Below are 11,420 nucleotides of genomic sequence, written 5' to 3'. Positions count from 1 at the left end.
TCTAAGTCTAAAAATGGCCATAATTCTTGCAAAAAGCAGGATGGAGTTATGTATCTTGCTGTTCAGAGTCAGCTTATGATGGTGAACAACTGTTGCAAGTTTCAAAGCAATAGCTTTGACAGTTTAGGAGAAAAGTTTACCTAAACATAAAACTTAACCAATAAATCTGATATTTTCTAAGTCCAAAAGGGGCCATAATTCTTGCAAAAAGCAGGATGGAGTTATGTCATTCCTGAACAGGGTCAGCTTATGATGGTAAACAACTGTTGCAAGTTTCAAAGCAATAGCTTTGACAGTTTAGGAGAAAGGTTTACCTAAACATAAAACTTAACCAATAAATTTGATATGTTCTAAGTCCAAAAGGGGCCATAATTCTTGCAAAAAGCAGGATGGAGTTATGTTTATTCCTGTACAGGGTCAGCTTATGATGGTGAACAACTGTTGCAAGTTTCAAAGTAATACTAGTAGTTTTGATAGTTTAGGAGAAAAGCTGACCTAAACACAAAACTTAACCAAGAAATCTGATACTTTGTAAGTCCAAAAGGGGCCATAATTCTTGCAAAAAGCAGGATGGAGTTATGTTTCTTGCTGTACAGGGTCAGCTATTGATCATGTGAACATGTGTTGCAAGTTTCAAAGTAATACCTTTGACAGTTAAGGAGAAAAGTTGACCTAAACATAAAACTTAACTAGGCAACGCCGACGCCGATCAAGTGATGACAATAACTCATCATTTTTTTTCCAAAAAATCAGATGAGCAAAAAATCACTTGTAGCAAACTCGATAACAAGGAAATCTCAGTTATAAGGAATTCATTTTCCTGGCACAATTTTCCTCCTACATATTTTACATGAAGGAAATACAGATATAATGAACTTGGATAGCAAAACTTGGTTATAAAGAACACATTTCTACCTATGTCCCAACATGACATTTCACTCATTTATAACAAATTTAAGTCTGTTATTTGAGCCGCACCATGAGAAAATAAACATAGTGCATTTGCGACCAGCATGGATCCTGACCAGACTGTGCAGAATTGTGCAGTCTGGTCAGTATCCATGCTGGTCGCAAATGCAATTAGTCTTATGATGTTGGTTTTCTCATCATGGTGCGACTCATTTCAGGATTCAAAGCACTATCTTCCAGATCATACTGCAACAAAAAAGGGGGAAATTTTTAGATATCAGAAAATTATTGCTATATTTCTTAAGAAGGCTTTACAACTTACTTACTGTCAGATTATATGATAAGGAAACTGATAAGTATTAGTTTGTTTTTACTTATGTTTCCATTTAAAAGTGAAAAGCATTTATAACTGGGTACCCGAGATAAACTGCCTTAATTATTAAGCTTTAATTAATGACCATGAAGTACAGTATTCCTTCGAGGTGTAATGGTCAAAAATGTAGGAAATTTTTTATTGCCTTGGCAGCCCCATAACTGATAGAGAGTCTCCCCACTTCTCCCTATATCAGCTTGAGGGAGAAGTGACTTCTTCAAATTATTGGACCCTAAGCTTGAGCCAGCTGACAAGATGTTGTTTTCTTCTCTGAGTCGCATGATTTTTCTAGTAACTATAATTATGTTTTAGTAATATACAGCAAATACCTCTCAGAGATTGGTCTATAGTTGGTAAGATCACACTTGCTGCTTATATTGTAGACTGGGAACAAGTTAGCTTTCCAGTCATCGGGGATGGCACTGGTATCCAGTGAATAGGTGAATTATGCTGGCTAGGGTTGGAACCATATCTTCAGGACTCCTGGAATGATGTTGTCTTGACCTTTTTACTTATGGCAACATAATATTATATTATACACTTATTAGACAAATGGATGGTTGAGGACTACTGCACTTTACTGGTACGTACTTTCAATAAATACCCTCTCTTTATTCTTATGGGAGTTACTGCTCCCTACACCCCTGTTTTTCTTTTTTGTTTATTGAATAGATATTTGTTACAATTTATTTAAGTGATTGTAACAAGCACATCCTGCCTTTTAAAATCCTAGCAGGAACTAGGAAATGCGTACTGGTAAAGTGCATTCTAGCCATGCCATTTTTAAACACAGACACTTGGAGGTCAAGCACCCCCTCCCCTCTCTGCCCCTATCAAATATCGGCCAATATTTTTAGTCTTTTAAAACACACTGAGCACATATTTCAAACCCTTAATACTGAATTTACTATCAATGCGATAAAACGTAAAGACAACTTTCTCAGAATTGCTTGTCCAAGGAATATAAGAATAGGTCCGAGTTTGGTTGGTGTTGCACAGTCAAATTTGCCAATGGAGCAGGGACACTGATGATATCATAATCGTATCAAGCACACAAAATAATGATTTCAATTATTCAATTTGTTGTTCAGTATTAATTCGGCAAGACGTATAACAATACAACATAAGCTGTAGGCTATACCGCTAATTAACAAGTGGTACAAACACGATAATAGGCTGCTCTTCGCATTGTTTATCAATAAACTTTTACACATTGATCAATGAACACCTTTGATAATGACGGCCATTAAATCATACTAAATACAAACCGCGATATGACCACGTGTCAGTCGGCGCTTGGCGTGACTGACATCCGTCAGTAGCTAATTAATATACGACACTCCACCTACTGCCATACTTCTGCTTGTGGCAGCGAACAATATTGAAAATCACCAGGATTTTGATTGAAAAGGGGCAGAACTTTCGAACTCGAGACACTTCAAAGAAAATTCCGCAGGTCGAGCCGACGCACAAGACATTTTCTGTGCGGGTCAAATACAAGTTTTTCTCGATTTTCTCGGGTCAAAACTCGGAACCTCAGGTCAACCAAATGCTCTGAAAGTGGATAACAGATTTATTTTTTTTCAGAAAAAATAGGGTCGGTCGGGAAACCGGAATCACACATTTTATTTAGCCTAAGGAGCATGTAAAGCGTTTGAGACCACCCCTGGCATATATTTTCATTTTGGAAATTATATCTGACAGATCCACAATATTTAAAACATATATATACGTAATTGTTCAGAAGAAGTGGAAAATACTTTCTATGAAGGTCACCTTGTCCGGTAATATGTATTTTGTCTTACAACACATGCACTTTTACTCTTCAATTCTAATTTGTCGAAAATATCAAACTTCTCTAAATTTGTTTTCATTGTATGTTTAACATACTTATCTTGGTACTCTGGGAAATGAAAAATAGTTAACACATATATTTTTTTGAAATATTGCAGCTTTTGGTCATTTTGACAGCTCTACTTTCACTTTCATTTTGCAGTTTTTGAAAAAAATTTAAATGTACATGGTTGACAGCTCTACTTTCACTTTTATTTTGCAGTTTTTGAAAAAAATTTAAATGTACAGCTTTGTAACACTTTCAACTCCAGAAGTACCAGGAAAAATATGTTAGACTGTCACACATAATAATCATAAAAGTAATAACAAAACACTTTTGAAAAAGAAGCTCGATATCTTCTACAAATAGAACAGTCAAAGCACATGTGATATAGGGAATAAATTTGTTTTCCAATAGAGAACAACCTGTCTTAAAAGATTTTTTTGCTTATTATAAACAGTTTGGTATATTCTTTAGGATGAACCAATGCCTATATGGCATAATAAATAGAACAAAAATTCATCTGAGGGAAGGTTTCAAAAGGCTTTACAAGAACCTTAAAAGACAAAATATTGGCTGACATTTGGCAGGGGCAGGGAGGGGGGGCTTGACCTCCAACATCATTGGACGTTTATTCCCCGGATGGAATTGAGTCGAGTTGGATTATGTAGCTTGAGCAAAACACTCTTACACCGGGAACCAGAAGTAGGAAATATTGAGATAATTTTTTTCAAATGGGCAATATCCCCACTCGCGTCAAACACTCGAAAGACCAAAATAGTTGAAGCAATTTCCGATGCAATTTTCATCGCTGCCGACGCTTTACATGCTACTGGTTTAAATGCCGATTATTTCACAATTTTGGCCATAAATTCAAATAAAACTTACATGTATCAAAAGGGGATTCAATTCCTCATTGATTTATGTAAAAACTATCAAATAATATCCAAAATTATGAATTTTCAAATTCTGGTGATTTAAACCTATGTATGTACTGTACACGATTCTACATCTACATCTACATCTATATGATACGTTAAACTGTCATTGTTGACCATGATTTAACGGTGCGCAAAGAATCGGACAAGAAACAAAGTCACGATAAAAACAGAAAATAGTACGGTCAAGAATGGGTGCATAAAAGATAAAAGTATGATACAAAGTGTGAGTATGCCATCTACTACAACCCATCAGAGTGACCAGTCCGGCTTGCGTGGCCCTACCATGACACAAGGTCCAGTTGGCAGTGCTCCCCCGTCATCTGAGATGCAACAGAGCCCTTAGAAGGGCTGGGCAGACAGCTCCCTCTTGAATGATGCCAAAGAAGGAGCCTCAGCAATGCTGGCTAGGAGTCTGTTCCACACAGGAATGGTTCTGGGGAAAAAGCTCTACTTGATTAACGTTTACCATGTATACAAGCAAATATTATGCGGAAGCAATAAAACCAATAACTTTACATGACTGTGTACTGTGATTCATCCTCCATTATTTTGGTCCTTCAACTGTTCAAAGTTTTGACGTTTATGTTGAGTGCAAATAACCAATCTGCGCTATTTACCAAACGCGCAGCGCATATAACAAATATTTTTACGTTGGTTATATGCGCAAGGATTTACCAATCGTTGCACAGGATAAATTTAACCTGCGCGATTTACCAAATGCGCAGCGCAAATAACAAATGTAACTTTATATATCAGAAATTTGCATTTCGTGTTTGATAAATCATGTAGTTGGTCAATTTATTAATAAATATAGATGTCAAATTATGAATATCTTGGTACTTAAATTATGTGTCATAAATTTGTTTTTACATCAGTAAATTCACGGCAGTGACCGGTCACCAGGTTCCAATACCTCCGATCTTATACAAGATGCAATAAAACCCAAACATGCGTGAAGGTGTGATTTCCTCCAGCTTGCACAGGTCGTCCTCTGGTATGTTTTAGGCTGTTTTTATAATTTTCTACTTCACCCGAGCACACATTTAGCAAAATATCGTTTTTATTATATTGAAATATCTTGAAATTTCACAATAATGTTCTTTTTACCAACGGGAGCATATCTCTCAACATGTCTAAGATAAAAGATGTAATAAAGAAGTCACAGAATTATAAGAAAATTCTTACAGATCGTATATATATTACTATTATTATTTTATAGTACAAAATCGATTGAATAAAGAGTAGACCTAATTTTCATCAAAACGTAAACGAAATTTTATATTTTGTAGCTGCACAAGATATGTGTTCGGTGCTCTGCGCTAAATGAAAATCTGGAAATTACTCTGATAACTTGAATATCTTTTATAAATCATATTAACTTTTACTTAGATTTACCATTACAGACTAAAACTATATATTTTTTTTTTACAAATCTAAATGGATCTATAATGTTATACCAGTAACTTGCGTGGGTGGTCGGTCCTGCGCTAATAGCAAAGTTTGAAATTACACTATATTTCAAGTATATTTCATTCATAAAACATACTATTTATGTAACTTTCAAATGAATACTGTAAAAATTGATTAGAAAAAGTGTGATTTCTGTCATAACGAGAACGAAATATTACATTTTTTATCTGCGCAAGATGTGTGTCTGCGCTAATAATAAATCTGGAAATTACTCTGATAACTTGAATATCTTTTATAAATCATATCAACTTTTACTTTGATTTACAATTACAAACTAAAACTATAATTTTTCTAAATGGATCTGTAATGTTACACCTGTAACTTGCCTGGGAGATCGGTCCTGCGCTTATAGCAAAGTTTGAAATTACACTGTATTTCAAAATATGAAACATAGTTTTTATGTAACTTTCAAATAAATACTGTAAAAAATGAATAGTAAAAGAGTGATGTTTGTCATAACGAGAACGAAATATTACATTTTTATCTGCGCAAGATGTGTGTCTGCGCTAATAATAAATCTGGAAATTACTCTGATAACTTGAATAACTTTTATAAATCATATTAACTTTTACTTAGATTTACGATTACAGACTAAAACTATAGTTTTCCTAAATGGATCTATAATGTTACACCTGTAACTTGCGTGGGAGGTCGGTCCTGCGCTAATAGCAAAGTTTGAAATTACACTGTATTTCAAATATATTTCATTCATAAAACATACTATTTATGTAACTATCAAATAAATACTGTAAAAAAATGAATAGAAAAAGAGTGATTTCTGTCATAACGAGAACGAAATCTTACATTTTTTATCTGCGCAAGATGTGTGTCTGCGCTAATAATAAATCTGGAAATTACTCTGATAACTTGAATATCTTTTATAAATCATATTAACTTTTACTTAGATTTATGATTACAGACTAAAACTATAGTTTTTTTTACAAATCTAAATGGATCTATAATGTTACACCTGTAACTTGCGTGGGAGGTTGGTCCTGCGCTAATAGCAAAGTTTGAAATTACACTGTATTTCAAATATGTTTCATTCATAAAACACACTATTTATGTAACTTTCGAATGAGTACTGTAAAAATGAACAGAAAAAGAGTGATTTCTGTCATAACGAGAACGAAATTTTACATTTGTTATCTGCGCAGATGTATGTCTATGTATGTTTATGCACGACGGGCTGTTATACGTCGGGCTTAATAATATCATGAGGGCGCATCCCGAGTGATTTTTTGGTACGAAGTATGAATGCCCGAGTTTATAAAGAGTGTTAAAACATGGTTTTGCTATAAATTATTTCGATTCCAATACTAGTATGCCCTTAATCTAAAACAGTAGATAAATATACAAGCGCTTTTTCTTTGTCGCAACAAAATCTTTGACGTCAACGCACGTTAACGTGACGTCATTCTATCGTGAGAGTATTTTAACAGAGGCAGGCATATTAGAATAAAACATATAAAGTGACAAAAATTTGCACAAATAACACACCCTGATATAGTACAGTTGATTTCCATTATCACTGCTTGAAAATATTAAACTTAATTACATCAGACTTAAGCATACCAGTATTGCATTTAAAAGCAACTTTCATCTGGATTGTAATGAGATGTATTATCAGTTGTACAGGTTACTGAATAAATTCAACAAAACAGGAATATTTCTTTGCTAAAAGTGATGTTTTCTAAACTTTATTCTATTTACTATCTTTCACAACTATCAAATGTATTGCTTAATACTTTAAAAGGTTAAGGAAATAAACACTATTTTCTAATACTGAACATTCACAGGAATTCGCTACTGTCGATTTCTCATCAAAGCAAGATAATATATACATTTTCATAGATCGCCTGTCCATATAGTTTGCGCTTTTTATGATCATCCTTTTCATAATCTGTAAATTTATTATAATTTTATCATATAGTCAGACCTGATGTAATACTATATGTTATGCAAATGTCAATTCTATATTTTTGATGTATTATGTACAAAGCTAATAAAAGATATGTTCTCTTCTCTTCTGTTTATCAAGAGTTTATAGCCAACAAATGTTTATTGTAGTATTACGTCACCAATTAAAAAAAAAAAAAACACACACAAAAAACACTGATTGATTCACAAGTTCACGAATAATCAACTATATACGCAAAGGAAATGCCATATTTTTTTCTTTCCATAATTTTAACTGTTTAACCACGTGTAGGCCAACCAACTCAACGAGTAGCAAAGGCGGAATCAATCGTGTCCAGCATGATAAGGGTCAAACTAGCTATAAGCGCAGGACTGACATCCCGCGCAGGTTACAGATGTAACGTTATATTCCGCTTTGCAGAAACTATAATTTTAGTTTGGACTCGTAAAGCAAAGTTAAAGCTATCGAGTGATATCCGGATTTTCCATTTAATAGCGCAGGACACATATCTTGCGCAGAGAAAAAAGTAATATTTTGTACTATTCATGACAGAACTCACTCCTTTTTCTATTTATTTTCTACCACAAAAACAGTTTGTTTCTTCTTTTTTTCTTAGAAAAAAAAGTACATAAATAGAATGCTTTAGAAATGAAATTATATATTTGAAGTTTCGGCATCATTTCGGGATTTGCTATTAGCGCAGGACCGATATCCCGCGCAGGTTACAGATGTAACAAGATATTAATTTTGGCAAAAGCTAGACTTTCAGCCCGTAAAACAATAATAAAATTTACATGGTTTATGAAAGATATTCTAGTAAACAGAGTAATTTTCAGATTTTTTTATTAAAGCAGGTTTGCGCAGCTACAAAATGTAAACTTTGGTGCACCTTTTGATGGAATTTACTCGTTATTCTATTTATTTTGCATTATAAAAGCAATAAAAAAAAAAATCAATTAGAATTGTAAGAAATGACAAATATTTGGTATATTGTTGACATTTCAAGAATTGCTATTAGTGCAGAACCGTCATCCCGCAAATTATGTAGAAGTAACTTTATATTCTAGCTACAATTTTAGTCTGTAATTGTAATAACAAAATTAAAGTTGACATAGCGTATGAAATCATCGGAGTAATGTTAAAACTTTCTATTATCGCAGGACATACGTCTTGCACAGATAAAACCGATATAATTTTTCGTTTTCGTTATTATGGAAACCACTCTTGTTTCTCTCTACTACATTTTTAAAAGGTATATAAATGATATGTTTTATAAATTAAATATATTTAAATTCAGGATTTGCTATTAGCGCAGAACTGACATCCCGCGTGGGTTACAGAATTAAAATTACATTTGCTTTGCAAAAGCTACAACTTTAGTCTGTAACCATAAAACAAAGTTAAATGTAGCATGGTTTATGAAAGATATTCAAGTAATCAGGATCATTTCCAGATTTTTTATTAGCGCAAGGCCAACATCCCGCGCAAGATACAGATGTAACAAAATATTCATTTGGCAAAAGCTACACTTACAGCCTGTAATCACAAAACAGTAATAAAGTTAGCATGGTTTATGAAAGATATCCAAGTTATCAGGATTATTTCCAGACGTTTTATTAGCGCAGGGCAAACACATCTTGCGCAGATAACAAATGTAATATTTCGTTCTCGTTATGACGGAAATCACGCTTCTATCTTTATTTTTTTCATACTCCGAAAACATTTTTTATGAAGTTACACAAATAGTATCTTTTAGAATTGAAATATGTTTGAAATATCGGCGTCAGTTCAGAATTTGCTATTAGCGCAGGAACAACATCCCGCGCAGGCTACGGATGAAACATTATATTCAGATTTTCAAAAGCTACATTTTTAGACTGTAATCGAAAAACGAAGTAAAAGTTAAAATGGTTTATAAAAGATATTCAAGTTATTGGAGTAATTTTCAGAGTTCTATTAACGCAGGAGACACATCTTGCGCACCTACAAAATGTAAAATTTCGTTCACATTTTGACGAAACTTATTAGTTATTCTATTTGTCTCACTATAAAGCATTAAAAATGATGTACGTATAAAAGATCTGTAAGAATCGTCTTTTAATTCTGCCTATTTTTGTTTTATTTTTAATCTTGGCCATGTCAAGAGAGATTCTCACGTTGGTAAAAAAGAATTGCGCTTTTTTAATATGATGAAAAAAAGCGATATGGTGAATTGTGGTAAGTGTGTGGCAATTCAGTCTTTTATGTAAGTCTCATTTATGTTCTATATCCGGTAAAAAATGACTGCGTGTGATCGAATGAAGTAAAAATACTTTAGTAATAAATAGAATAGAGAGGACGATGTAGCTATCCGAAGGAAATCACACCTTCAAGCATGTTTGAGTTTTACTGCATATTGTATCATACTGGAGATATTGAAACCTGGTGACCGACTCCCATGAATTTACTGATGCTGAAATAAATTTATGACACATCTTTAAAACCAAGATTTGCAATATCAGTCTGTAATTGTTAAACAATGTAAAAGTTAGCATGGTTTATGGCAGTTATTCATATTATCAGAGTAATTTCCAGATTTTCTATTAGCGCCGGACACATCTTGCGCAGCAACAAAAATTCGCTCACGTTCTGGCGAAAATTACTCTTTTGTACTACAAAACATTAAAAAATATCAATACGATCTGTCAGAAATGATCAATATATAATGTGAAATATCGGTGTCATTTCAGAATTTGATATTAGCGCTGGTTTGACATCCCGCACAGGCTACGGCGTTTAAAAGTTAAAAAAAAAATAAATAAAAAAACTTGCGTTATTAAATATACTTTGGATATTTTGTATCATTTTAAAGTTTTTTAACACCTATGACAAATGACTCTTAATACCGTCGTCAACAGAAATGTTTAGTCCACAGGGTTAGACACTAACTTATTTGAACAAGGTTCCCAAAGGAATCTCTACTTTTTAAATCTGGGGGTCCTCCTCAGGCTTTGGGATCCCTCATAATATGATATATAACAAGAGGACCATGATGGTCCTGAATCGCTCACCTCTTCCCACATGACCCAGTTTTGAGTATGACATCGTTTTTGACCAACTTTCATGAAGATCCCATGAAAAATGTGACCTCTAGAGTGGTCACAAGGTTTTTCTATTTTTAGACCTACTGACCTAGTTTTTGAAGGCACGTGACCCAGTTTCGAACTTGACCTAGATATCATCAAGATGAACATTCTGACCAACTTTCATAAAGATCCCATGAAAAATGTGACCTCTAGAGTGGTCACAAGGTTTTTCTATTTTTAGACCTACTGACCTAGTTTTTGACCGCACGTGACCCAGTTTCGAACTTGACCTAGAAATCATCAAGATGAACATTCTGACCAACTTCATGAAGATCCCAAGAAAAATGTGACCTCTAGAGTGGTCACAAGGTTTTTCTATTTTTAGACCTACTGACCTAGTTTTTGAAGGCACGTAACCCAGTTTCGCACTTGACCTAGATATATTCAAGATGAACATTCTGACCATTTTTCATGAAGATCCCATGAAAATGTGACCTCTAGAGTGGTCACAAGGTTTTTCTATTTTTAGACCTACTGACCTAGTTTTTGACCGCACGTCACCCAGTTTCGAACTTGACCTAGATATCATCAAGATGAACATTCTGACCATTTTTCATGAAGATCCCATGAAAAATGTGACCTCTAGAGTGGTCACAAGGTTTTTCTATTTTTAGACCTACTGACCTAGTTTTTGACCGCACGTGACCCAGTTTCGAACTTGACCTAGATATCATCAGATGAACATTCTGACCAACTTTCATGAAGATCCCATGAAAAATGTGACCTCTAGAGTGGTCACAAGGTTTTTGTATTTTTAGACCTACTGACCTAGTTCTGAAGGCACGTGACCCAGTTTCGAATTTGACCTAGATATCATCAAGATAAACATTCTGACCAACTTTCATAA

At 34.0% G+C, this 11,420-nt stretch overlaps 1 protein-coding gene across 3 annotated transcripts in view; it reads right to left on the bottom strand.

Moving 5' to 3' along the window:
* Positions 1-11,420, bottom strand: part of LOC123537650 (deubiquitinating protein VCPIP1-like) — a 54,633-nt gene that overhangs the window by 40,640 nt on the left and 2,573 nt on the right. The window contains exon 2 of one of the 3 annotated variants that reach the window (XM_053528093.1): positions 4,340-4,490. The exons of 1 other annotated variant lie outside the window; for it this stretch is intronic. The gene's annotated coding sequence lies outside the window, so the exon portion shown is untranslated. Of the gene's footprint in view, positions 1-1,611; positions 1,792-4,339; positions 4,491-11,420 lie in introns of those variants that run through there. One more of the 3 variants, XM_053528094.1, reaches the window with a different exon arrangement.

This window comes from Mercenaria mercenaria, chromosome 17 (assembly GCF_021730395.1).
Source record: "Mercenaria mercenaria strain notata chromosome 17, MADL_Memer_1, whole genome shotgun sequence".
Taxonomy (NCBI): Eukaryota; Metazoa; Mollusca; class Bivalvia; order Venerida; family Veneridae; genus Mercenaria; species Mercenaria mercenaria.
The sequence above is the reverse complement of the archived record's forward strand: the minus strand, read 5'-3'. Positions and strand labels throughout refer to the sequence as shown.